The 27,929-nt window shown below is 43.3% G+C and overlaps 1 protein-coding gene across 22 annotated transcripts in view; it reads right to left on the bottom strand.

Moving 5' to 3' along the window:
* The window catches only part of LOC107522969 (rho GTPase-activating protein 20-like), a 114,677-nt gene extending 97,846 nt beyond the window's left edge, over nt 1-16,831 (bottom strand). For 21 of the 22 annotated variants that reach the window (XR_009546533.1, XR_009546529.1, XR_009546541.1 and 18 more), the window contains exons 1-3: nt 16,650-16,831; nt 14,720-14,773; nt 13,386-13,494 (exon numbers count right to left, since the gene is read on the bottom strand). The gene's annotated coding sequence lies outside the window, so the exon portion shown is untranslated. Of the gene's footprint in view, nt 1-12,103; nt 12,123-13,385; nt 13,495-14,719; nt 14,774-16,649 lie in introns of those variants that run through there. The other variant, XR_009546549.1, reaches the window with a different exon arrangement.
* Between the last annotated feature and the right edge of the window lie 11,098 nt (nt 16,832-27,929).

Below are 27,929 nucleotides of genomic sequence, written 5' to 3' on the forward strand. Positions count from 1 at the left end.
TAGTTAATGTTATAATCACATTATTTGGTAATTGGGTTAAATTTGAAAAATCCTTTTGTTAGGGTTTGCTGTACAGTACCCAGTATCTTGTATATATCTGTGCTATTGGTTGCTTCTGATCTACTTGGTATAGGCTTTTGAGAGAGTCTGCATATGAATTACACTGCATATATTGAGAAAAGATTCAGTTTGTGTTTTGAAAAACTTCAAGACATACAATTAAATTTACCCTTCTCGTATTAACTACATTTTACTAGGAGTGTACATAAACACCATTCCCACCACGAAAAGACTGTGACCCATCCCTCCCACCCACTCCCACCCCCCAATGTACCAGGTAGCTGAAACTCTACCCCGTACCTCAGGGTTATTACTTTGGTCCATATCAAATAATATTGCATCTGCCGATGACAACCTAACCAACACAACGATTGCCACCTCAACATGCTTCACTTCAGACTGTGTCCAGAGACTTCACATGTAGAATGACAACCCTTCAGCTTCATTACTCGGGTGAGACCTTTCCTTTCATAGTATACTCTAATTCCATCTCAGGTGGTTTACTTTCTAACAAAGTCCCAAAACCTGGATATACACCAATTTCTGTGAGAGAGAGCATATGTTCACACGTATCCGTAAACTACTGCAAAATATATACCTGAAAGCAGAAGTACACTAGAGTTTGCAGTGAGTATCCCCCTAACACTTCCTCTCCACTATTCCAAGATTTGGGTCCATGATTGCTCAACAACTTGTTTGGCTTCATATGTTAACTCTCTTTTCAGTCACCAGGTTCCAGATGTCATCAGGATGCCGGCCAGGCTTCCCTGGACTGAAGACCCCACCAATGTGTCTCGGAGCTCTGCTTCACCAGAGACCCACCCTTCTAGGGAAAGAGAAGGCAGACTGGGAGTATGGAGCGACCAGTCAATGCCCATGTTCAGCGGGGAAGCCATTACAGAATCCAGACCTTCTTCCTTCTGCAACCCACAATGACCCTGGGTCCATGCTCCCCGAGGGATAGAGAATGGGAAAGCTGTCAGGGGAGAGGGTGAGATATGGAGAATGGGTCTTGGGAATTGTGTGGAATTGTACCCCTCCTACCCTATGGTTTTGCTAATTAATACTTTCTTAAATAAAAAAATAAAAATATATAAAAAAGAAAGCTTAAATTTCAGGAAATTACTTAAATCACAAATCAAAACAAAAGCATTCAAAAGAACAAAGCAAAAAAAGTTTTATTTTTCTGTTTACATTAAATGAAAATTTTAGGTTCTTACCAGACAGAAGCTAAATTGGGAGTGCAAATGTAAACTATGAGGAAACTTGGAGGACTTGGTTGTCCAGTACTAATGAACCACATGCTGCTCTAGCCAGCTTTGGCCATCTGATTCCTCTGCTAGAAGGAAATTTACTTTTACAGAAATTAACGACAACAAAAATACTTGATCAGGTTTGCTGTACTCCTTGGACTTATGAACCCATGAAGATTCAACTGAGTGGGCCAGGAAATAGTGCAGACAGCACAAAGACTTTACCATGTGCAAGAACCCAGGTTCAAGTCCCTGGTCCTGACCACAAGTGGTGAAGCAGTACTGCAGATGTCTGTGACTCTTTCTTCTTATCTCCACTTTCCTTTCCACACTTCCCTCTTCAACATTCATCCTGTGATACTACTTCATAAATACTTCAGGAGAAAATATCTATAAATAGTCTAGAGGATAAGGACAGCATATATGCATATATATATATATTTTTTTTTTTTTTTAACAGAGCATGGCTCATCTTTGGCTTATGGTGCTGCAGGGGATTAAACCTGGGACTTTGGAGACTCAGACACATGGGTTTCTTTGTATAACCATTAGGATACCTTCCAACCCAGAGCTAATATATAGCTCCACTCCTGACGATTTATTCCAATAAATAATCAAGAGAATAGAAAGTAAAAAAAGAAAAAGAAAAGGAAAGGAAAATGAAATATCCCACTATTTCAAGGGGCTACTCAGGACAATGCTTTCCTTGTTAAGATCGTCCCAGCATACCATATGCAGAAAGGCAAAGACTCCATGTATGTTTTAACCCAGTTTTTATATTTATTTATTTATTTATTTATGTAGTTATTCAATTTTGTTATTGATGAATTAATGTATTACATTGGACACCAGACTAGAGCTCTGACACCAGCGGTCTCAACTACCCCTAGATGTTGCTCTGCTTCTACTAATCCAATCCATTGACCTGTCCATCGATCCATCCATCCATCCATCTAGCCATCCATCCATCCATCATCCATCCATCCACCAGTCAACCAAGCTAAGTACAAAAGGAGATCTCTCCTTGAATGATGAAGACAATCAACACTGCACAGGTAGGTTGCAAAGGGGCCAGTTCGGCTGAATAGGGCAGAGGGGCTGAACCAGCGAATGTGTTGGGAGGTGTGGGTGTGGGTGTGGGTGTGGGTGTGGGTGTGGGTGTGGGTGGGGTGAGCCAGTGACCTTGTGAGCTGGGTCACCTCAGGGGAAGGGAGGGGTTGGATGGGGTTGTGAGCAGCTGTCACTGGAGAACCATCACAAGTGCTGGAGCTCATAAGAAGGGCACCCGGAAGAGAGGACAGACAAGAGGAGAGAAGCAAGGAGCAGAGGAGAGGAGAGGGGAGAGGATGGAGAGGAGAGGAGAGGACAGGAGAGGACAGGAGTGGAGGGGACCTTAGAAACCTACCTGGACAAAGGCAGCATACAGACATCCAGGAAGGCAGGCAGGCATGCAGGCATCTCTGACCTGGGCTCCCTGGATCCCGGGTGCACTTCCTCCTTTCTTCTCTTGGCTGCCAGCCCTGAGGTCCCTCATCGGTCAGCACTGTCTTCCCATCCTTCTGACTCTCTGTACCAGGGCCCTGGCATCTGGGCGCTGCTGCCTGACCGAGTGCCAGGGCAGTTGGGCTGCCCAGTGCCAGTGTGGCCAGCACAGAATGCAGGGGGTAGGACATAAAGAGGGCTCCTGCGGTTGCTAGGCCACGGGGAAGGTGCCCAACCAGTTGACCAGCAGCCATGACCCCCACGCTGAATATGACCTGAGGGGTGGTAGCCAGCCACCAGAGCCAGAGCCCCAGGAAAAGCTTGTGGTGGCCAGCCACCAGAGCCAGAGCCCCAGGCCAAAGCAGGTGCAGGTGGGACGGGCCAAGGGGCTATGGGCAGAGTGGGGTGTGTCTGGGCATGGGGCTGGCATCTGACAGCCCAGGGCTGGGGGACAAGGGCCGCCAGGCACCTGTCCCACCATGTGCACTGACACACAGTCTTGCTGACTGACTGACAGTCCCCGCCCCACAGATACCCACACTAGGTCCCTGGGTGCCCTGAGCTCACCCTGAGGTTTGGTGGGTGCCTGCCTGGACACATGCCTCCGTACTGGAGGTCTCTATTAATCCCATTGCTTACTGACAGCTGCCCTCCTTCCCCTCCTCCTACTCCTCCTCCTCCTCCTCCTCCTCATCCTCCAACTCCGCATCCTATTCCTCATCCTCAGGGGGTCTCACTCAGGGCCCTTGGCCTAGGCAAGCTAGGGCTGCTGCTCTGGCTTCTGCAGCTTCTATCCAGTGGGTGGGTGCAGGTATCTGGTGCTGTCAGTCCCTGATTCCTGGGACCTTCCATGCCTGCAGCTCCCCCCACTCTCTAGTCCAGACACCTCCTCAAGGATGCCCCCTTTCCCCTTGGCCCCTGTCCCCCAGCTCCCCAACTAACATCTACTGTGTGTCTCCTTGAGCTACTTTTCTGCCACCCTGCTGCTTCCCTTCAGCCCTGGGGGCCCTGGGACAGCCCAGCTACCATCTCACCATCCAGCAGGGGGAACTGCCCTAACCCCCTGCCACCACACACACACACAGCCCTGCAAACACTCAGGGTCACCCCTGACTGCAGCCTGCCTCTCAAACAGTCTCCTTCTGTCCCCTAGCCCCCCACAGACACCTGGGCATGAGCAGACCACACATGCCACACTCTCCCTCCCCAACACTCCATTTGCTCTAAGGTTGTCAAGAGCCTATTTTTCTTGCTGTAGCTGAGTTGAGACTGTACAGTGTCCTGGGGAGCAAGAACTGCAAACAGTCCATCTACAATGTAACATTTGGGTCTAAGGCCGCCCAATCCCTAGTGCGCTGTGCAGGCCTATGACTGGCGAAAACACCCCAGTCTGAGCCTGAGACCTGGCTGCCTAATGGCTCCTTCTGTGGACTAGGAGACAGACACAGACAGAGTTTTCAGGTTCAAAGCCTGTACTTCCCAGAAGAAGGTCATTCACTACGGTTAAAAAAAAAAAGCCTTTTAATTTTTTTTTCCCCCCTGCCTGGGTAACCTGTCTGCTGCCAGTTTCTCAGTGACGAAAGGGGAAAATCTTTTTGGAGGGAAAAGGACCAAAGTGCAGGCAGGTGGACTCTGTGGAGGGTGGATGGGAAGTTGCTCCTGCCCTGGCACTAGAGTCCCAGCTGCTGTTCCAGGTGCTCTCTGATACCAGAGATCTCCGTGAGTCCTGTCATGACACTGTCTCCAGGACTGATCCTCAGGATAATGAGGATTCAAAACTAGGCAGGTCAGATTGCTTTCAAAAGTAAATCCAGGGATGTTTGGCGGTATGTCAGAAGGTTAAGGCTTCTGGCCCTGGAGAAAAGAGAGGACAGGTGGAAGGATCTGGGCGCTGGCCCCCAGACCTCCACTTGCAGGGGAGTCTCTTTACAGGGGGTGAAGCAGGTCTTTAGGGGCTCTATCTTTCTCCCCCACTCTGTATTTCCCCTCCTCTCTCCTTTTCTCTCTGTCTGATGCAAGGTCAGTAACAACAACCACAACAATAATAACCACCACAGTGACCGAGCAACAAGGGCAGCGAAAGGGGAACATATGGAGTGCAGGAGCTGTGGATTATTCGAGGCGCAGGCACTGAGCTGTGGCCATAAACCCTTGAGGCAATCAATCAATAAATGAATTAGTAATACAGGTAACAGACATGTATATGTCCCTGTGTCTTTCCACTGAGTTAATGTCAATGCACTTTTATTTATTTCTTCGTTTATTTATTACCTTGCCATGAGAATTTCTTTTCATTGCTAAAAAAACTGTCCCATCAAGGGTACCAGGTGGTGCCACACCCAGTTAAGCACTCATGTGACAGTGCAGGAGGACTGGGGTTCAAGACCCTGGTCCCCACCTGCCGGGCGAAATCTTTACGAGTGGTGGACAAGTGCTGCAGGTGTCTCTCTGTGTCTCAAACTCTCTATCCCTCCCTTCCCTCTCCATTCCTGACGATTTATTCCAATAAATAATCAAGAGAATAGAAAGTAAAAAAAGAAAAAGAAAAGGAAAGGAAAATGAAATATCCCACTATTTCAAGGGGCTACTCAGGACAATGCTTTCCTTGTTAAGATCTTCCCAGCATACCATATGCAGAAAGGCTAAGACGCCATGTATGTTTTAACCCATTTTTTATATTTATTTATTTATTTATGTACTTATTCAAATTTGTTATTGATGAATTAATGTATGACATTTGACACCAGACTAGAGCTCTGACACCAGCGGTCTCAACTACCCCTAGACGTTGCTCTGCCTCTACTAAACCAATCCATTGACCTGTCCATAGATCCATCCATCCATCCATCTAGCCATCCATCCATCCATCATCCATCCATCCACCAGTCAACCAAGCTAAGTACAAAAGGAGATCTCTCCTTGAATGATGAAGACAATCAACGCTGCACAGGTAGGTTGCAAAGGGGCCAGTTCGGCTGAATAGGGCAGAGGGGCTGAACCAGCGAATGTGTTGGGAGGTGTGGGTGTGGGTGTGGGTGTGGGTGGGGTGAGCCAGTGAACCTGTGAGCTGGGTCACCTCAGGGGAAGGGAGGGGGTGGATGGGGTTGTGAGCAGCTGTCACTGGAGAACCATCACAAGTGCTGGAGCTCATAAGAAGGGCACCCGGAAGAGAGGACAGACAAGAGGAGAGAAGCAAGGAGCAGAGGAGAGGAGAGGGGAGAGGATGGAGAGGAGAGGAGAGGACAGGAGAGGACAGGAGTGGAGGGGACCTGAGATACCTACCTGGACAAAGGCAGCATACAGACATCCAGGAAGGCAGGCAGGCATGCAGGCATCTCTGGCCTGGGCTCCCTGGATCCCGGGCGCACCTCCTCCTTTCTTCTCTTGGCTGCCAGCCCTGAGGTCCCTCATCGGTCAGCACTGTCTTCCCATCCTTCCGACCCTCTGTGCCAGGGTCCTGGCATCTGGGCGCTGCTGCCTGACCGAGTGCCATGGCAGTTGGGCTGCCCAGTGCTAGTGTGGCCAGCACAGAATGCCGGTGGCTAGGACATCACAGAGGGCTCCTGCGGTTGCTAGGCCACGGGGACCGCGCCCCACCAGTTGACCAGCAGCCATGACCCCCACCCTGAATATGACCTGAGGGGTGCTAGCCAGCCACCAGAGCCAGAGCCCCAGGCCAAAGCTTGTGGTGGCCAGCCACCAGAGCCAGAGCCCCAGGCCAAAGCAGGTGCAGGTGGGACGGGCCAAGGGGCTATGGGCAGAGTGGGGTGTGCCTGGGCATGGGGCTGGCATCTGACAGCCCAGGGCTGGGGGACAAGGGCCGCCAGGCACCTGTCCCACCATGTGCACTGACACACAGTCTTGCTGACTGACTGACAGTCCCCGTCCCACAGATACCCACACTAGGTCCCTGGGTGCCCTGAGCTCACCCTGAGGTTTGGTGGGTGCCTGCCTGGACACATGCCTCCGTACTGGAGGTCTCTATTAATCCCATTGCCTACTGACAGCTGCCCTCCTTCCTCTCCTCCTCCTCCTCCTCCTCCTCCTCCATCTCTGCATCCTATTCCTCATCCTCAGGGGGTCTCACTCAGGGCCCTTGGCCTAGGCAAGCCAGGGCTGCTGCTCTGGCTGCTGCAGCTTCTATCCAGTGGGTGGGTGCAGGTATCTGGTCCTGTCAGTCCCTGATTCCTGGGACCTTCCATGCCTGCAGCTCCCCCCACTCTCTAGTCCAGACACCTCCTCAAGGATGTCCCCTTTGCCCTTGCCCCCTGTCCCCCAGCTCCCCAACTAACATCTACTGTGTGTGCCTCCCTGCGCTACTTTCCTGCCACCCTGCTGCTTCCCTTCAGCCCTGGGGGCCCTGGGACAGCCCAGCCACCATCTCACCATCCAGCAGGGGGAACTGCCCTAACCCCCTGCCACCACACACACACACAGCCCTGCAAACACTCAGGGTCACCCCTGACTGCAGCCTGCCTCTCAAACAGTCTCCTTCTGTCCCCTAGCCCCCCACAGACACCTGGGTATGAGCAGCCCACACATGCCACACTCTCCCTCCCCACCACTCCATTTGCTCTAAGGTTGTCAAGAGTCTTTTTTTCTTGCTGTAGGGAATTGAGACTGTCCAGTGTCCTGGGGAGCAAGAACTGCAAACAATCCATCTACAATGTAACATTTGGGTCTCAGGCCGCCCAATCCCTAGTGCGCTGTGCAGGCCTATGCCTGGCGAAAACACCCCAGTCTGAGCCTGAGACCTGGCTGCCTAATGGCTCCTTCTGTGGACTAGGAGACAGACACAGACAGAGTTTTCAGGTTCAAAGCCTGTACTTCCCAGAAGAAGGTCATTCACTACGGTTAAAAAAAAAAAAGCCTTTTAATTTTTTTTTTCCCCCTGCCTGGGTAACCTGTCTGCTGCCAGTTTCTCAGTGACGAAAAGGGAAAATCTTTTTGGAGGAAAAAGGACCAAAGTGCAGGCAGGTGGACTCTGTGGAGGGTGGATGGGAAGTTGCTCCTGCCCTGGCACTAGAGTCCCAGCTGCTGTTCCAGGTGCTCTCTGATACCAGAGATCTCCATGAGTCCTGTCATGACACTGTCTCCAGGACTGATCCTCAGGAAAATGAGGATTCAAAACTAGGCAGGTCAGATTGCTTTCAAAAGTAAATCCAGGGATGTTTGGCCGTATGTCAGAGGGCTGGGGAATTGAAAGCTACCATGGGAGGGGGGGGATTATGGATATTGGGTGGTGGGAATTGTGTGGAGTTGTGGCCCTTATACCTTATGTTTTTTTCACTAATCCTTTCTTAAATAAAAAATTAAAAAAAAAAGAAAAAAGAAAATCGTTGGGGCGGAATCGGGCTGTAGTGCCGCAGGCTAAGCGCAGGTGGCACAAAGCACAAGGACCGGCATAAGGATCCCGGTTCGAGCCCCGGCTCCCCACCTGCAGGGGAGTCACTTCACAGGTGGTGAAGCAGGTCTGCAGGTGTCTATCTTTCTCTCCTCCTGTCTATCTTCCCCTCCTCTCTCCATTTCTCTCTGTCCTATCCAACAACGACAACAACAATAATAACTACAACAATAAAACAACAAGGCAACAAAAGGGAATAAATAAATAAAATAAATATAAAAAAATTTTTAAAAGAAAAAAAAGAAAATAATTGGGGCTAGGTGATGACATACCCTGGTTGAATACATGTACTATAATGCACAAGTATCTGGGTTCGAATTCCCAGTCCCCACCTGTAGGAGGGAAATTTAGAGAGCAGTGAAGCCGTGCTGTGGGTAACTTTCTACCTCTCTTTACCTCCCCTTCCTCTCTTTATTCTGTCTCTATCCTCTAAATACGTAAAAATAAATGTATTGTATTGTGAAAATTTTCAGCATTAGAGAGTTGGCTCAGCAGGTAGGTTACAGTTCTTTCCACACATGACCTATGTCCAAGCCTCAGCATCACATGTACTATGAGTTTCTTTATTTTTTATTTTTTTTATTTTTTATTTAAGAAAGGATATTAATTAACAAAACCATGGGGTGGGAGGGGTGCAATTCCGCACAATTCCCACCACCCAATCTCCATATCCCACCCCCTCCCCTGATAGCTTTCCCATTCTCTATCCCTCTGGGAGCATGGACCCAGGGTCATTGTGGGTTGCAGAAGGTAGAAGGTCTGGCTTCTGTGATTGCTTCCCCCCTGAACATGGGCGTTGACTGGTCGGTCCATACTCCCAGTTTGCCTCTCTCTTTCCCTAGTAGGGTGGGTCTCTGGGGAAGCGGAGTATGAGTTTCTATGGTACTGGAGGAAGCTCCAGGGCTGTGACATCTCTCCTTCTCTCTTTCTGTCTCTGAGTCTCTACATGAAAAACGCAGCCTGGAGGGGTGAAATCAACTATGTGCGAGGCAAATGCTTGCGCATGCGCACACATACACACACAGCCCAGTGTACAGGATATAGAAACAAGGGGGGGGGGGAAGAGTATAATATTGTGCCCACTCACAGAATTTGATTTCTGGAAGACATTCAATTCAAAATTTTCACTTAACTAAAGACATCAAAGAATTAGAAGATCCCCTTTGAAGGAAAAGTCAAGTTTCCTAGTTTTGTTCCAGTGCTCATTTTACTTATTAAAAAAAAAAATCAAAGACTAAATCACCACAGGACTTCAGAAAGGAGCAGAATAAATATAACAAAGATGGCCCAAATAAAAGTAATGTGCACCCCAAATCATCCTGAAATACCCTTTTTTGTGCCTCAAAACTGTTTTGTAGACTGAATGAGATGAGAGCACCTGGGTGAAAAAAGGAGAGTCCACTCCTAAATAAAGCTTATTTTAACAGAAAATTTAAAAAAAAAAAAAGTAAAAAGAATGTGCAATCAACTCCAATCTATCATCACTGCAAAACGAAAGTCATTCTGGTAGACATCAATCTCTATACTTAAATAAATTAACATTTAAGAACTTTTATAGAGCACCCCACTCAACCCCTCCCCCCACCAAAATGAGCTTAATTAGACAAGGAGGGCAAACTAAACTCTGTTGAACTTTGACCTGAATTGATTCATAACTCACCTATTTATGGGTAAATGAGAAGGTCAATGCTATTTCATTGCCTCATGAACAGGAAATTCACCTAGAGCTGCTGCCTCAGCCATTCTCAACCACATCAGAGTAAGCAGCATATGCCTTCTCTCTACACCTCCTCATTCATGCCGCTGTGTAGTGCGTCACACTCGTAGCCAACCACAGATATTTATAAAGTCTTAAGAAGGCTCTAAATGCAGAATGAAAGAGCCTCTCATATAGAGGGGGAAAGATCAACAATGGATTCTTTTCTTATAGAAGACAACTTACTGGCTAGCAATGTGAATGTTATTTGTATTTAGGGAAGCCAGGGAATTTGGGGAAACTCATACAAACCATAAAAAACTATTTCCAAATGTTTAGAGGGTTCTAGGTCTGTATGTGCTCTGTTATTTGCAGCTGTAATAAAATGCCCAGAAAAAAGCAAACAACATGTTACAAAAACTGAACTCCAACTAATAAAATCTCATATTTTCTGTAAAAAAATAAATAAATAAATAAATAAAATAAATAAATTCATGGTAGGTAGAAGTTCTCTGATACCTAATGATTAGACATGTTCTCCTTACTATATGTTGTATAGTGCTTTATGAATATAATAGTTTTTATCCCAATTATAATTAAATAACTAATTGGTCTGTGATGATCAAGTAGTCTTCTTTATGATGTACACCCACCCAGCAAGATGCTGGGGGGAACAGAAAAGAGTTAATAAACTTTCTGGTCATGATAATTACTAAGATTGTCATACCTATCATTATAAGCTTATAATTTCATCATTAATAAGGTTGCAAGCATTATCCTTTTGGGGATAATTTCTCATCAGGCTGACATAGCAAGATAATACAGATTGCCATCACAAGATGTGGCTTAAATACAAGAGTTTATTATGCCACAGCTCTGGAGGTCAGGAGGCCTTGTGTGAGGTAAATAAGATAGGACTATACAGGCACCTAGAGTGGCATACAGGGTTAAGCACACACAGTACAAAGTTCAAGGACCCATGAAAGGATCCCAGTTCGAGTACCTGATTCCCCACCTACAGGGGAAGCAATCCTGAAGGTGTCTTTCTCTCTTCTTCTATATCTGCCCCTACCCCCTCAATTTCTCTCTGTTGTATCAAAAAATGGCCACAGGAGCAGTGGATCCGTAGTGCAGACTGAGCCCCAGTGATAATGGGGGGTGAGGGGAGGAAGAACTGTACCCATTTATTCAGTCTCCTCATTTGTAAATATTCATGTTAGACAAGTTAAAAAACAAAAAAGAAATAACAAGGAACATAATAAATAAGTGAAATACATTGCATTTAGAGAGAGACTGTTTTTAAAGGATGAGAGTTCTCAGGAAGGAGGAGACATACTCTAGCAGAGCTGGGCTCCTGGCTCAACTGTATCCTGGGAACTCTACACCTGAGAGTATATAGAAAAAGGGCTGGCCAGAAAGACAAAGACAAGTATGGGATGATCCCACTCATAAACAGAAGTTGAGAAAAAGAACAGAAAGGGAAACTAAAAGCAGGATCTGACTAAATCTAGTGGAGGGCACCAAAGTAAAATCTCTAGGGGGAGTGTTTGGGTGGATGCTCAGCATCAAGGGGGGGGGATGGAATAGGACACAGTCTTTTGGTGGTGGGAATGGTGTTTATGTACACTCCTATTAACTTGCAGTCACATAAATCACTATTTAATTATTATGAGAGAGGAAAAATTGACTGAATGTCTCAAACTTTTGAATGCACAGACCATTAAACGTTAACTGTCCTAAAAGATTAGACCAAGGAGAACAGAAGCAACTGATGGTGTTACTCTATAAAACACAGCTATATATAAATAATGCCCGAGGACATAAATTATGGTGATGTTTTATATGATACAGAAATTCCTAACAATGGGATTTTCAAAGTTAGCCCAACCGTCAAATAATTTGATTACAGCTATAAGTACCTATTGCCTTCATAAACCCTACGACAGCAGGAACATCCCACTTCCTCTATTGAGCCTATATTGTCCCCAGTCCTGAAACCTCTAGGGTGGGGCTCACTTTCCTGCATGCTTCTCTCAAGTCATACCTAATGATTTTGCATCTGGTGATCCCAACCTCATCAATGCAACAAGTACCACCTCAGCATTCTTCACTTCAGACTATGTTCAGAGACGTCTGGCGTGGAATGTCAACCCTTCAGCCTCATTACTGGGGTGAGGCCTTTCCTTAATCATAGTATTCTCTAATTTCATTCCAGGTGGTTCACTTCCTAACAAAACCCAAAACCTAGATACAGACTGGGTTCCATGAGATAGGACATATGTTCACATGTATCCATAAATTAGGACAAAATATATACCTGAAAGCAAAAGTGCACAATAGTCTGCAATGACCAAGCAAGTAGTAAGACCTAAAAAGACATCATAAAGTTTCTAATGAAATAGTGTCTACTTAGACTTAGATACCCCTCCTCACCTACTTCCTATTACACTTCCCTCATTCACTCCAAAGCTAACCTTATCAAAGGACTGAAAAATCTGAATACGGGCAACAGACTGGCATACTTTAACAATGACTCTTTAGTCACTATCAGGCCACTCCATCAGCTGGGGCCCTATTTGGGGAGTCCTGAGATTCCCAAACAGACATGATGGGCCTAGACCTCCAATAAATCCCTCTCTCTATTGTTACCAGTCATCTCTATTAGGAACAATACAATAGAACCGTTTGTGGGCCTGCATAGGACCTTGCCTTCAACATGGATCAACAACAGTAGAGAATGTTCCATCCTCCAAAGGGAGGATGGAAAACATACTCTATACTACAACTGAGTAAGATGGGTCGATAGTGGAGCAGCATGGAATGTTCCTACTCATTACCACAGAATGTAATCTTAGATCTACAGGGATGCAGAGGTCACATAGGCTCCTAACCTGAATATGGGACCCAGATCACATCAGATCGATGGGATTTACAGTCAACAATGTTTATACACCTTTCCCATATAAGCGAGCTACTTTCTTCCCTGATCCAGCTTTCTGGTCCTTTTTTCCAGCCATGACATCATCTCCCCAGACAATAACTTGGATCCACCTGCATATAAGATGTCAGGCTCAGAAAAAAAAAAAAAAAAAACTAGTATAGTCACGGGCCCTTTGGAATATTCCTAAAATAGGCCTACTATCTATCTACAAAATGGAGACCCCCAAATCTTCATCTGGATTATTCTAGCACTTAGGTTCACGATTAGTCAAACAAGTTGATAATACTAAAGTTGAAAATGGTATAACACATACTCACGGAACTAATGGTAGAAAGCTGAGAAGATAGCATCACTGTTATGCAAAACTCTAATGTCCTAGGCTCAAGGTCACAGGTTCAATCCCCAGCGCCACTATCAGACAATGTTCTTGTGCTCTCACTTCATATATATATATATATATATATATATATATATATATATATATATATATATCACTCTCATCAAAATGAAATAAACAAAACACTAAAAAACTTGCAGTAGAAAGCATACCTTTACTTTGTTAATGCTCAAAAGTGATGCATTTAGGAATTCTTCAGTTAATCTCTTCCAAATAGCAGCTTTTCTGAGATCAGAATGTACAATAAATTTTTCGTAGATTCTGAAATGTATTTAAAAAACAGCATCAGTTAAAAGTTATATTAATGAAGATCTATAATGTATTAGTTTATATTTTGTCTACCCAAAGAACACAAAAACACCTATCTGAAGAAATCTATGCACATTTACATAAACTGCAGCACTATTTGTTGTAACAAAATTTGGATCAACCCAAACTTCTAAGGATAGATGAGTGGTTAGAGAGGTTGTAGCATATAAACATAATAGAATACTACTCAGCTGTAAAACATGATGAAATTTTCTACTTTGATACTGCTTAGATGGAACTTGAAGGTATTCTTTTTTTAAAGCTCTAGTTGTCTTTTTTCTAATATTTATTTATTTCCTTTTTGTTGCCCTTGTTGTTTCTGTTGTTGTTACTGATATTATTGGATAGCACAGAAACAAATGTAGAGGAGGGGAAGACAGAGGGGGAGAGAAAGAGAGACACCTGTAGACCAGTTTCCCTGATTATGATGCTACTCCCCTGTAGGGGGGGGAGCCATGGGCTCAAAGTAGGATCCTCCTGCCTGTCCTTGTGCTTAAGCTGCTGCACTACTGCCTGACTCCGAAGGTATTCTTAAGTGGAATAAGCCATAAGGATGAATAGTAGATGATCTCATGCATAGACAAAACTTGAAAAACAGAGGGTGAAAAAAATTTTTTTTCTTTTGTTACCAGATTGCCCTTGGGACTCTGTACCTCTGCAATTGCAGTATAACATCAGACTTTTTCTTTAAGAGAGAGGGGTAAGACACAGAAAGAGAGAGAAGGAAGGAGACAGAAAGTGATGGAAAGACATCAGAGTACTGCCTCAATACTTGTGAAGCCTCCCCCATCAAGTAGCTTCTATGTGGTAGTGGAGGGCTTGAACCCAGGTTCTTACACACTGTAAATTATGCTCTTGACCAGGTGTGCTATCTCCCTGTTACAGTGGATTAAACTGTAGTTATGCCTTATTGCAGCAGCTCCCTAAGGATTCTAAAGGAGGGAGGCAGGGAAAGGGTTAAGAAAAATATTGAAAACCCTGTGGCCTATAGCAGAAGAATATGAAAGCTGGTGAAATTATGTTGTGCTGACACCTGTCACAGGGGAATAAGGACCTTTACAACTGTGACAAAAATCTTAAAAAGTATCATCCCCCCAAGAATGTGATTTTTAAAAATGATACATGCATATAGAATTCTTAATATGTACAAAAATACAAACATATAAAATTTACTTACCCTTGTATTATCTTTTCTATTTTGTGGCTGTTGATGTCCAAGAATTGATGAAATCTAAAAGAAAAAAATCCATTATTTTTTATCTATACTGTCATATGTGTAACCAGACTATTCTAATAGCCTCCCATGTTCCTCCAGATAAGAGATAGGGAGACACCTGCAGCACTGCTTCACCACTTGCAAAACTTTTCCCGAGACCTTACCTCCCCAGAGCCCTACCCCACTAGGGAAAAAGAGACAGGCTGGGGGTATGGACAGATCTGCCAACACCCATGTGCAGTGGAAAAGTAATTACAGAAACCAGAACTCCCATCTTCTGGCCCCAAAAATAATTTTGGTCCCAAAGTGGGAGAAATGTTAGGGGAAGATGACTACAGGGTTCTGAACTCCAATTCCATCAGGACCCAGAGAAGAGGATAAAAGAAGGACATTTGGAAGTAGAAATAGATGTAGGTGTGACTTAGAGAGGAAGACAAGAGGGAGCCAGGTGGTGGCACACCTGGATGAATGCAAATATTCCAATGCACAAGGACCAGGGTTCAAGCTTCTGGTCCCCACCTGCAGGGGAAAAGCTTTGCCAGCTATGAAGCAGGGTTGCAGGTGTCTTTCTCCCTCTCTATCACCCGCTTCCCTCTCATTTTCTGGATTTCTCTATCCAATAAACAAATAAAAGATAATTTAAAAAATTAAGGAAGAGAAGGCAGGACCAGAGAAAAAATGAGCAAGTATATATAAATATATAGAGGTAGTTATAGACACAATAGTCAACCCATATCTGTGGTGGGAGAATTACTGCAGTTTCCAGTGGAGGGGATGGAGACACAGAACTTTGGTGGTGGCAAAGCTGTGGAATTATACCTGTTATCTCATAACTGTGTAAATCACTAATAAAAATTATAATTAAAAGAAAAAAATGAGATAATTTCTATCTTTTCAAAACTTAACATGCTGTCTACCTACCTAATTCTATTCAGAAATATTAGTAAAATAGTTACATGGCATACAGCATTCTGTTTGATAAAACTTGTTCAGACACTGTTGTAAGTTACATTTCAGTATCAAGTTTATTTCAAAAACTTATTGTGTAATCTCTATTTTGTTTAAAGAAAAACAGGAGAAAGCTGGTTCTGATTTCACCCAAGTCTCTAAACTGCATACAACTTTTAAAATGAATTCTGTGAGATATCGTTTTATCAGCTGCATTTTATACTTTGGTGTGTACTTTCTAACTGTGGGAATGAAGAGGTAAAAAAAGAAAGAAGAAAAAAAAAAAAAGAAAGAAAACCAAACCAGCCCAAGATAACTATCTTCCTGCAAGCTGCAGTTTTAGGAGCTGGAACAGAAGAGACACAGTCAACAATAAAAACGTGCTGCTAAGCATCTTGGAAAAAGAAAAAGCAAAGCAGGGTCAAGGAGAGAGCGGATGAAAGGTGCAGGGGGTGGGTGTCACCAAGAGCAGTTGTGTTTCTTTCCCTAATTAGATATTTAGATATTAGATTGGGCCCTCCTCAATCGCTATGGAACAGGCCATGGCCGGTGCGCCTCTATGTTCCATCGCTGGGGAGCCAGAGACACCCGAACTGCCCCTGCGGCTACAGACAGACTATGACCCACATAGTCAACGACTGCCACCTCTCCAGATTCAAAGCAGGTCTCCAAACTTTACAGCAGGCTCAACCTGACTCTGTTGACTGGCTATGAAAGAAGGGCAAACGCTAGAAGAAGATTAGATATTTAATAACGGCTTGCAGAGGATCTAGTTTCACACACACCACATACACCACCACACTGACACCAGGTCTGAGCATGACAAGACCATTTTTCTCTAGGCAGACAAGCACCTGGAGCGCCTTCAGGAGCAGCTCCGCCCCCAGGCTGCCAGCCCAACCCGCAGCCCGCGCGACCTGAGACCCAGCGCCATGCACCTCACCTGAAGTTGAACCAGAGGAAGTTCAGGGCGAGCTGGAAGTTTGGGGTCTGTCTCGTCCTGGAGACCCGCTACATGATGGACGAGCTCTCTCATGTCGTGCCCCTGCTGCCTATGGAACGGCGGCCCAGCAGCACAAGGCAGGCCATGACCCAGACTCTAAGCCGCTCCACCACTCTCTCCCATCCACGCCTCCGTTACTCCGTCTCCACACTCGCGAGAGTTCGAGCTCTCGCCTATTAAACCGCAGCTAGATATTCTCCTGAGAGTTTGCAGCCCGCTGCGTGAGTTGGAAGCACAGTTCCCTGCAGGTGTAGGCAGAGCAGATTGGCACACGGGCTGAGCGGTGCTGCTATTGTCGTTACTGTCTGACTCCAGTGACCAGAGGATAGCTTTTTAAAAATATTTTTATTTATAAAATGGAAATATTGTTGGGCTAGAGGAGAGAGAGAGAGAAAGAAAGAGATGACCCAGGATCCAAGACTGAGGTGGCAAGGCAATTCAAATTTTTATTCATGTGAACGCCCCATTGTATGCCAGGAGCACACCTGGTTAAGCCATGTGGTGCCAACCTCAATGGCCAGCATCTCCATCTGCACCGCCCTCCCTCCCTTTCCATCACTTTCTGCCTCCTTCTATCTCTCTCTGTCTCTTACCCATCTATCTTAAAGAAAAAGTCTGATGGCATACTGCAATTGCAAAGGTACAGAGTCCCAAGGCTAATCTGGTAACAAAAAAAAGTTTTTTCACCCCCTACTTTTCAAGTTTTATCTATGCGTGAGATCATCTACTATTCATCCTTCTGGCTTATTCCACATAAGAATAATTTCGGAGTCAGGCAGTAGTGCAGCAGCTTAAGCGCAAGGACAAGCAGGAGGATCCTAATTGAGCCCATGGCTCCCCGCCCTACAGGGGAGTAGCATCATAATCAGTGAAGCTGGTCTACAGGTGTCTATCTTTCTCTCCCCCTCTATCTTCCCCTCCTCTACATTTTTTTCTGTGCCATCGAATGATATCAGTAACAACAACAACAATAAAAACAAGGGCAACAAAAAGGAAATAAATAAATATTAGAAAAAAGACAACTAGAGCTTTAAAAAAAGAATACCTTCAAGTTCCATCTAAGCAGTATCAAAGTAGAAAATTTCATCATGTTTTACAGCTGAGTAGTATTCTATTATGTTTATATGCTACAACCTCTCTAACCACTCATCTATCCTTAGAAGTTTGGGTTGATCCAAATTTTGTTACAACAAATAGTGCTGCAGTTTATGTAAATGTGCATAGATTTCTTCAGATAGGTGTTTTTGTGTTCTTTGGGTAGACAAAATATAAACTAATACATTATAGATCTTCATTAATATAACTTTTAACTGATGCTGTTTTTTAAATACATTTCAGAATCTACGAAAAATTTATTGTACATTCTGATCTCAGAAAAGCTGCTATTTGGAAGAGATTAACTGAAGAATTCCTAAATGCATCACTTTTGAGCATTAACAAAGTAAAGGTATGCTTTCTACTACAAGTTTTTTAGAGTTTTGTTTATTTCATTTTGATGAGAGTGATATATATATATATATATATATATATATATATATGGAAGTGAGGGCACGAGAACATTGTCTGATAGTGGAGCTGGGGACATTAAAGTCTTGCATAACAGTGATGCTATCTTCTCAGCTTTCTACCATTAGTTCTGTGAGTATGTGTTATACTGTTTTCAACTTTAGTATTATCAATTTGTTCGACTAATCATGAACCTAAGTGCTAGAATATTCCAGATGAAGATATGGGGGTCTCCATTTTGTAGATAGATAGTAGGCCTATCTTAGGTATATTCCAAAGGGCTTGTGACTATACTAGTTTGTTTTGTTTTGTTTTCTGAGCCTGACATCTTATATGCAGGTGGATCCAAGTTATTGTCTGGGGAGATGATGTCATGGCTGGAAAAAGGACCAGAAAGCTGGATCAGGGAAGAGAGTAGCTCCCTAATATGGGAAAGTTGTATAAACATTGTTGGCAGTAAACCCCATCGTTTGATGTGATCTGGGTCCCATATTCAGCTTAGGAGCCTATGTGATGTCTGCATCCCTGTAGATCTAGGATTACATTCTGTGGTAATGAGTAGGCACATTCCATGCTGCTCCACTATCGACCCATCTTGCTCAGGTATAGTATAGAGTATGTTGTCCATCCTACCTTTGGAGGATGGAACATTCTCTACTGTTGTTGATCCAAGTTGAAGGCAGGGTCCTATGCAGGCCCACAAAGGGTCTATTATATTGTTCCTGATACAGATGACCGGTAACAATGGAGAGAGGGATTTATTTGAGGTCTAGGCCCATCATGTCTGTTTGGGAATCTCAGGACTCCCCAAATAGGGCCCCAGCTGATGGAGTGGCCTGATAGTGACTAAAGAGTCATTGTTAAAGTATGCCAGTCTCTTGCCCATATTCAGATTTTTCAGTCCTTTGATAAGGTTAGCTTTGGAGTGAATGAGGGAAGTGTAATAGGAAGTAGGTGAGGAGGGGTATCTAAGTCTAAGTAGACACTATTTCATTAGAAACTTTATGATGTCTTTTTAGGTCTTACTACTTGCTTGGTCACTGCAGACTATTGTGCACTTTTGCTTTCAGGTATATATTTTGTCCTAATTTATGGATACATGTGAACATATGTCCTATCTCATGGAACCCAGTCTGTATCTAGGTTTTGGGGTTTTGTTAGGAAGTGAACCACCTGGAATGAAATTAGAGAATACTATGATTAAGGAAAGGCCTCACCCCAGTAATGACGCTGAAGGGTTGACACTCCACGCCAGACGTCTCTGGACATAGTCTGAAGTGAAGAATGCTGAAGTGGTACTTGTTGCATTGATGAGGTTGGGATCAGCAGATGAAATATCATTTGGTATGACTTGAGAGAAGCATGCAGGAAAGTGAGCCCCACCCTAGAGGTTTCAGGACTGGGGACAATATAGGCTCTATAGAGGAAGCGGGATGTTCCTGCTATCTTAGGGTTTATGAAGGCAATAGGTAGTTATTGGTGCAATCAAATTATTTGACAGTTGGGCTGTGTTTTATAGAGTAACACCATCAGTTGCTTCTGTTCTCCTTGGTCTAAACTTTTAGGACAGTTAATGTTTCAGAGATTAAACCTATGTTCTGTGCATTCAAATGTTTGAGACATTCAGTCAATTTTTCCTCTCTCATAATAATTAAATAGTGATTTATGTGACTGCAAGTTAATAGGAGTGTACATAAACACCATTCCCACCACCAAAAGACTGTGTCCTGTCCCATCCCCCACCCTTGATGCTGAGCATCCACCTTAACTCTACCCCTAGAGATTTTTACTTTGGTGCCCTCCACTGGATTTAGTCAGATCCTGCTTTTAGTTTCCCGTTCTGTTCTTCTTTCTCAACCTCTGTTTATGAGTTGGATCATCCCATACTTGTCTTTGTCTTTCTGGCCAGCCCTTTTTCTATATACTCTCAGGTGTAGAGTTCCCAGGATACAGTTGAGCCAGGAGCCCAGCTCTGCTAGAGTATGTCTCCTCCTTCCTGAGAACTCTCATCCTTTAATTGTAAACTAAAACAGTCTCTCTCTAAATGCAATGTATTTCACTTATTTATTATGTTCCTTGTTATTTCTTTTTTTGTTTTTTAACTTTTCTAACATGAATATTTACAAATGAGGAGACTGAATAAATGGGTACAGTTCTTCCTCCCCCCACCCCCACCCCGTTATCACTGGGGCTCAATCTGCACTACAGATCCACTGCTCCTGCGGCCATTTTTTGATACAACAGAGATAAATTGAGAGGGTATGGGAAGATAGAGAAGAAGAGAGAAAGACACCTTCAGGATTGCTTCCCCTGTAGGTGGGGAATCAGGGACTGGAACTGGGATCTTTTCTGGGTCCTTGCATTTTGTACTGTGTGTGCTTAACCCTGTATACCACCGCTAGGCTCCTGTACAGTCCTTCCTATCTTATTTACCTCACCCGAGGCCTCCTGACCTCCAGAGCTGTGGAATAATAAATTCTTGTATTTAAGCCACATCTTGTGATGGCAATCTGTATTATGTTGCTATGTCAGCCTGATGAGAAATTATCCCCAAAAGGATAATGCTTGTAACCTTATTAATGATGAAATTATAAGCTTATGATTATAGGTATGACAATCTTAGTAATTATCATGACCAGAAAGTGTATCAACTCTTTTCTGTGCCCCATAGCATCTTGCTGGGTGGCTGTACATCATAAAGAAGACTACTTGATCATCACAGACCAATTAGTTATTTAATTATAATTGGGATAAAAACTATTATATTCATAAAGCACTATACAACATATAGTAAGGAGAACTTGTCTAATCATTAGGTATCAAAAAACTTCTACCTACCATGAATTTAACACATCTTTTCCTTCTACCTGGTTTATGACTTTTTTTGTACATTTGGGATATTGCAATATTTTTGGTGACATTTTAAATTTGGTGACAGTTAAAACATTTTGTACCCTCCACGCAGCAGGGTTTTTAATTTTATTATTATTATTCTTTTATTTTAAAAAGGAGACATTAACAAAATCCTAGGATAGGAGTGGTACAACTCTACATAATTCCCACCACCTGATCTCAATATCCCATCACCTCCCCTGATAGATTTTCCATTCTCTATCCCTCTGGGCGAATGGACCCAGGGTCATTGTGGGTTGCAGAAGATGGAAGGTCGGGCTTCTTTAATTGCTTTCCTGCTGAAGATGGGCATTGACTGATCTATCCATACCACCAGTCTGCCTCTCTCTTTCCCTAGTAAGGTGGGTCTCTGGGGAAGCAGAGCTCCTCACATTGCGGGGGTTGTCAGTCCAGGGAAGTCTGGTTGGCATCCTGCTGGCCTCTGGAACCTGGTGGCTGTAAAGAGAGTTAACATACAAAGCCAAACAAATTGTTGAACAATTATGGACCTAAAGGCTGGAATAGTGCAGATGAAGTGTTGGGCGGTACTCACTGCAGAATCTTGTGTACTTCTGCTTTCAGGTATATATTTTGCCCTACTTTATGGATATGTTTGAACATATGCTCTATCTCAGGGGACCTGGTCTATATCTAGGTTTTGGCACTTTGTTAGGAAGTGAACCACCTGGAATAGGATTAGAGAATATTATGTAAGGAAAGGTCTCACCCTAGTAATGAAGCTGAAGGGTTGTTCTTCCACACCTGAAGTCTCTGGACACAGTCTGAAGTGAAGCATGCTGGGGTGGCACTCTTTGCGTTAATTAGGTTGTGATGGCCTGTGTAATATTGTTTGATATGCATTGAGAGAAGCACTCAGCAAAGTGGGCCCCATCATGAGAGGTTCCAGGACTGAGTGAAATTAGGCTCTATAGTATAAATGTGAGGTTCCTGCTGTCTTACGGTTCAAAAAGACAATGGATAGTTATTGTTATCATCACATTATTTGGTAATTGGGTTAACTTTGTAAAGTCCCTTTGTTAGAGTTTGCTGTATAATATACCCAGTATCTTGTATATAGCTGTGCCACCGGTTGCTTCTGTTCTACCTGATCTAGGCTTCTGAGTGAGTCAACATATCAAAGACTTAGTCTATGTATTAAAAAGACCCGGTCTGTGTTTTAAAAAGTTCTAGACATACAATCAATTTTTCCCCTCACATTAATTAAATAGTGATTTATATGACTACAATTTAATAGGAGTGCACATAAACACCATTCCCACCGACAAAAGACTCTGTCCCATCACATCCTCCCACCCCCGCTCCCTGGCACCCGAGGTAACTAAGTGTCCACCTTCCCCCTCAACATAGGGTTTTTACTTTGGTGCCCTACTCTAGAATTAGTCACATCCAGCTTTAGTTTCCCTTTCTGTTCTTCTTTCTCAAATTCTGTTGATGAGTGGGATCATCCCATACTTATCTTCAACTTTCTGACTGAGCTCACATAACAAAATTCCTTCTTGCTCCATTCAAGATGGGTCAGAAGGTGGGTTCATTGTTCTTAATAGCTGCATAGTATTCCATTGTGTATATATAAAACAGCTTTCTCAGCCACTCATCTGTTGTTGGGCACCTGGGTTGCTTCCAGGTTTTAGCTATTATGAATTGTGCTACTATGAACATAGGTGTACACATGTCTTTTTGATTGGGCATTATGGAATCCTTGGGGTATACCCCCAGGAGAGGAATTACGGGGCAATACGGATGGTCTATGTTTAGCCTTGTGAGAGTTCTTCAGACTGCTTTCCATAGAGGCTGGACCAATTTACAATCCCACCAGCAGTGCAAAAGGGTTCCTCTTGTTTCCACAGCCTCTGCAACATTTTTTACTGCTGTAATTTTTTATGTATTCCATTCGCATAAGAGTGAGGTCGTAAAATGTAGTCATATAAATCACTAGTTAATTAATATGAGAGGGGGGAAATTAATTGTAGTTCTCGAAGTTTTTTAAAACACAAACTGAATCTTTTTAATATATAGGCTGTGTAATTGATATACAGACTCTCTCAGAAGCCTAGACCAAGTAGATCAGAAGCTATCAATAGCAAAGCTATATACAAGAAACAGGGTACTATACAGCAAACCCTAACAAAAGGACTTTTCAAAGTTAACCCAATTACCAATTAATATGATGATAACATTAACTGTCGATTGTCTTTTTGAACCCTAACACAGCAGGAACTTCACATCTCCACTATAGAGCCTCTACTTCCCCCAGTCCTGGAACTGTTGGATAGGGCCCACTTTCCCTTATGCCTCTCCCAATCCGTATCAAGTAATATTGCATCTGCCGATCACAACCTAACCAACACAACGATTGCCACCTCAACATGCTTCACTTGAGACTGTGTCCAGAGACTTCACGTGTGGAATGACAACCATTCAGTTTCATTACTCGGGTGCGATCTTTCCTTTCATAGTATACTCTAATTCCATCTCAGGTGGTTCACTTTCTAACAAAAGTCCCAAAACCTAGATATACACCAGTTTCTGTGAGAGAGAGCATATGTTCACACGTATCTGTAAACTACTGCAAAATATATACCTGAAAGCAGAAGTTCACTAGAGTTTGCAGTGAGTACCCCCTAACACTTGCTCTCCACTCTTCCAGGCTTTGTGTCCATGATTGCTCAACATTTTTTTGGCTTCGTATGTTAACTCTCTTTTCAGTCAGCAGGTTCCAGATGTCATCAGGATGCCGGCCAGGCTTCCCTGGACTGAAGACCCCACCAATGTGTCCTGGAGCTCTGCTTCCCCAGAGAACCACCCTACTAGGGAAAGAGAGAGGCAGACTGGGAGTATGGACTGACCAGTCAACATCCATGTTCAGTGGGGAAGCAATTACAGAAGCCAGACCTTCGACCTTCTGCAACCCACAATGACCCTGGGTCCATGCTCCCAGAGGGATAGAGAATTGGAAAGGTATCAGGGAAGGGGGTGGGATATGGAGATTGGGTGGTGGGAATTGTGTGGAGTTGTACCCTTCCTACCCTATGGTTTTGTTAATTAATCCTTTCTTAAATAAAAAATAAAAATAAATTTAAAAAAAAGAGTTAGGACGTATCTCAATGTTGTCTTTATTTGCATATGTCTGACAACCAGCGATCTGGTAGTATTTCATATATTTGCCAGCCTTTTGGTCTCCTCTGAAGTAATTTTTTGTTAGTATCCTCTACCCATTTTTGGGTGTGGTCATTTGTTTTTTTGTTGCTAAGTTTGCTGATCTCTTTGTATATTCTGGTGATTAATCTCTTGTCTGATGTATGGTATGTGAAGATCTCCCATTCTGTGAGGGGTCTCTTTGTTTGTGTGATAGTTTCTTTGGCTGTGCAGAAGCTTTTCAATTTGATGTAGTCCCATTGGTTTGTTTTTGCTTTAGTCTTCCTTGCAATTGGGTTTGTTTCAATGAAGATGTCCTCTAGGTTTAGGTGGGAAAGTATTCCACCAATGTGTTCCTGTAAGTATTTGATAGTTTCTGGCCTAACATCCAGGTCCTTGATCCATTTTAAGTTGATTTTTGTTTCTGGTGAGATAAGGTAGTTCAATTTCATTCTTCTTCATGATTCAACCAGTTTTCCTAGCACAATTAGTTGAAGAGAGCCTCCTTCTTCCATTTAATACTTTGGGCCCCCTTATCAAAGATTAGATGTCCATAGGTGTGGGGGTTTTGTTCTGACCTTTCGATTCTGTTCCACTGGTCTGTGTGCCTACTTTTGTTCCAGTACCATGCTGTTTTGATGATGATGGCATTGTAATATAGTTTGATATATGGGAGTGTGATGTCACCATTTCTGTTTCTTTTCCTCAAGATGGTTTTGGCAATTCTAGGTGTTTTCATAGTCCAGATAAATGATTGTAGTTTTTGTTTTATTAAAAAAGCTTGGTGGAACTTTGATGGGTATCACACTAAGTTTGTGTATGGCTTTGGGGAGAATATTCATTTTGATGATATTTATTCTTCCAATCCATGAACATGGGATGTTTTTCCATTTCTTGGTATCAGTTTCTATTTCCTTGAATAGTGACTCATAGTTGTCAGTATACAATTCTTTTATTTCTTTGGTCAGCATTATTCCTAGGTATTTTACTGATTTTGCTGCAGCAGTGAATGAGAGTGATTTCTGGACGTCTTCTTCAGATTTAGTGTTTGCATAAAGAAATGCCACTGATTTTTGTACAATGATTTTCCAGCCTGATACCTTGCTATATTGCCTAATAACTTCCAGTAGTTTTCTGCTGGATACTTTAGGTTTTTCTATGTATACTATCATATCATCTGCAAATAGTGAGAGCTTGACTTCTTCCCTTCCAATCTGCATTTGATTTCTTTCTCTTGCCTGGTTGATATGGCAAGAACTTCCAATACTATGTTGAAGAGTAATGGTGATAGTGGACAGCCCTGTCTAGTCCCCGATGTGAGGGGCAATGCTTTCAGCTTCTGTCCATTGAGTATGATGTTGGCTGTAGGTTTCCATCCTTTCACTTTAAGTCTGTGTTTATTTTGTTGGGTCAGATAGATTTCTTGCAAGCAGCATATTGTTGGGCTGTTTTAGGCTAGAAACTATCAAATATTTAGAAGAAACTATAAGGTGAATGTTCTTCCATATAAACTTTTAAAAAGTATTTACTTATGAGCTGAGTTGTGGCATACCTGATTGAGCGCATATATTGTAATGTGCAAGGACCCAGGTTCAAGCCTCCAGGCCCCACCTGCAAGGGGCAAGCTTTGCAAGTGGTGAGCAGTGTTGCAGGTGTCTCTGTGTCTCTTTCCTTCTCTATCTCCCCTTCCCTTTGGATTTCTTGCTGTCTATACCCAATAAATAAAGTTAACAATTTTTTTAAGATTTCATTTATTTATTAATGAAAAAGCTAGGAAGAGAGAAAGATCCAGACTCTCGGGAGTCGGGCGGTGGTGCAGCAAGTTAATCACACGTGGCACAATGTGCAAGGACCAGTGTGAGGATCCCAGTTCGAGCCCCGGGCTCCCCACCTGCAGGGGAGTCACATCACAGGTGGTGAAGCAGGTGTGCAGGTGTCTATCTCTCTCTCTCCACCCTCTGTCTTCCCCTCCTCTCTCCATTTCTCTCTGTCCTATCCACCAAAAACATCAAGAACCACAACAATGTTATACAACAAGGACAACAAAAGGGGAAATAAATAAATAAATATAATAAAAATAAAAATATATATATTAGCTCTGGGGCGGAAGGTATCCTAATGGTTATACAAAGAAACCCATGTGTCTGAGTCTCCAAAGTCCCAGGTTTAATCCCCTGCAGCACCATAAGCCAAAGATGAGCCATGCTCTGTTAAAAAAAAAAAATATATATATATATATATTATATACATATATATATATATATATATGCATATATGCTGTCCTTATCCTCTAGACTATTTATAGATATTTTCTCCTGAAGTATTTATGAAGTAGTATCACAGGATGAATGTTGAAGAGGGAAGTGTGGAAAGGAAAGTGGAGATAAGAAGAAAGAGTCACAGACATCTGCAGTACTGCTTCACCACTTGTGGTCAGGACCAGGGACTTGAACCTGGGTTCTTGCACATGGTAAAGTCTTTGTGCTGTCTGCACTATTTCCTGGCCCACTCAGTTGAATCTTCATGGGTTCATAAGTCCAAGGAGTACAGCAAACCTGATCAAGTATTTTTGTTGTCGTTAATTTCTGTAAAAGTAAATTTCCTTCTAGCAGAGGAATCAGATGGCCAAAGCTGGCTAGAGCAGCATGTGGTTCATTAGTACTGGACAACCAAGTCCTCCAAGTTTCCTCATAGTTTACATTTGCACTCCCAATTTAGCTTCTGTCTGGTAAGAACCTAAAATTTTCATTTAATGTAAACAGAAAAATAAAACTTTTTTTTGCTTTGTTCTTTTGAAAACTTTTGTTTTCATTTGTGATTTAAGTAATTTCCTGAAATTTAAGCTTTCTTTATTAAGAATTCCAATGGAACAGTTTTTAATCCTTTATTTATTTATTATTATTATTATTTAAATTTTTTATTTAAGAAAGGATTAGTGAACAAAAGCATAAGGTAGGAGGGGTACAACTCCACACAATTCCCAACACCCAATCCCCATAACCCACCCCCACCCATGGTAGCTTTCCCATTCTCTATCCCTCTGGGAGCATGGACCCAGGGTCGTTGAGGGTTGCAGAAGGTAGAAGGTCTGGCTTCTGTAATTGCTTCCCCGCTGAACATGGGCATTGACTGGTCGGTCCATACCCCCAGTCTGCCTCTCTCTTTCCCTAGTAGGGTGTGTCTCTGGGGAAGCTGAGCTCCAGGACACATTGGTGGGGTCTTCAATCCAGGGAAGCCTAGCCAGCATCCTGGTGGCATCTGGAACCTGGTGATTGAAAAGAGAGTTAACATATGAAGCCAAACAATTTGTTGAGCAATCATGGATCCCAAGCTTGGAATAGTGGAGAGGAAGTGTTAGGGAGGTACTCACTGCAAACTCTAGTGTAATCCTGCTTTCAGGTATATATTTTGCAGTAGTTTATGGATACATGTGCACATAAGCTCTCTCTCACAGAAACTGGTGTATATCTAGGTTATGGGACTTTGTTAGAAAGTGAACTACCTGAGATGAAATTAAAGTGTACTATTAAAGGAAAGGTCTCACCCGAGTAATGAAGCTGAAGGGTTGTCATTCCACACGTGAAGTCTCTGGATACAGTCTGAGGTGAAGCATGTTGAGGTGGCAATCGTTGCTTTGGTTAGGTTGTGATCGGCTGAAGCAATATT

Source organism: Erinaceus europaeus, chromosome 20 (genome assembly GCF_950295315.1).
Source record: "Erinaceus europaeus chromosome 20, mEriEur2.1, whole genome shotgun sequence".
Classification (NCBI taxonomy): Eukaryota; Metazoa; Chordata; class Mammalia; order Eulipotyphla; family Erinaceidae; genus Erinaceus; species Erinaceus europaeus.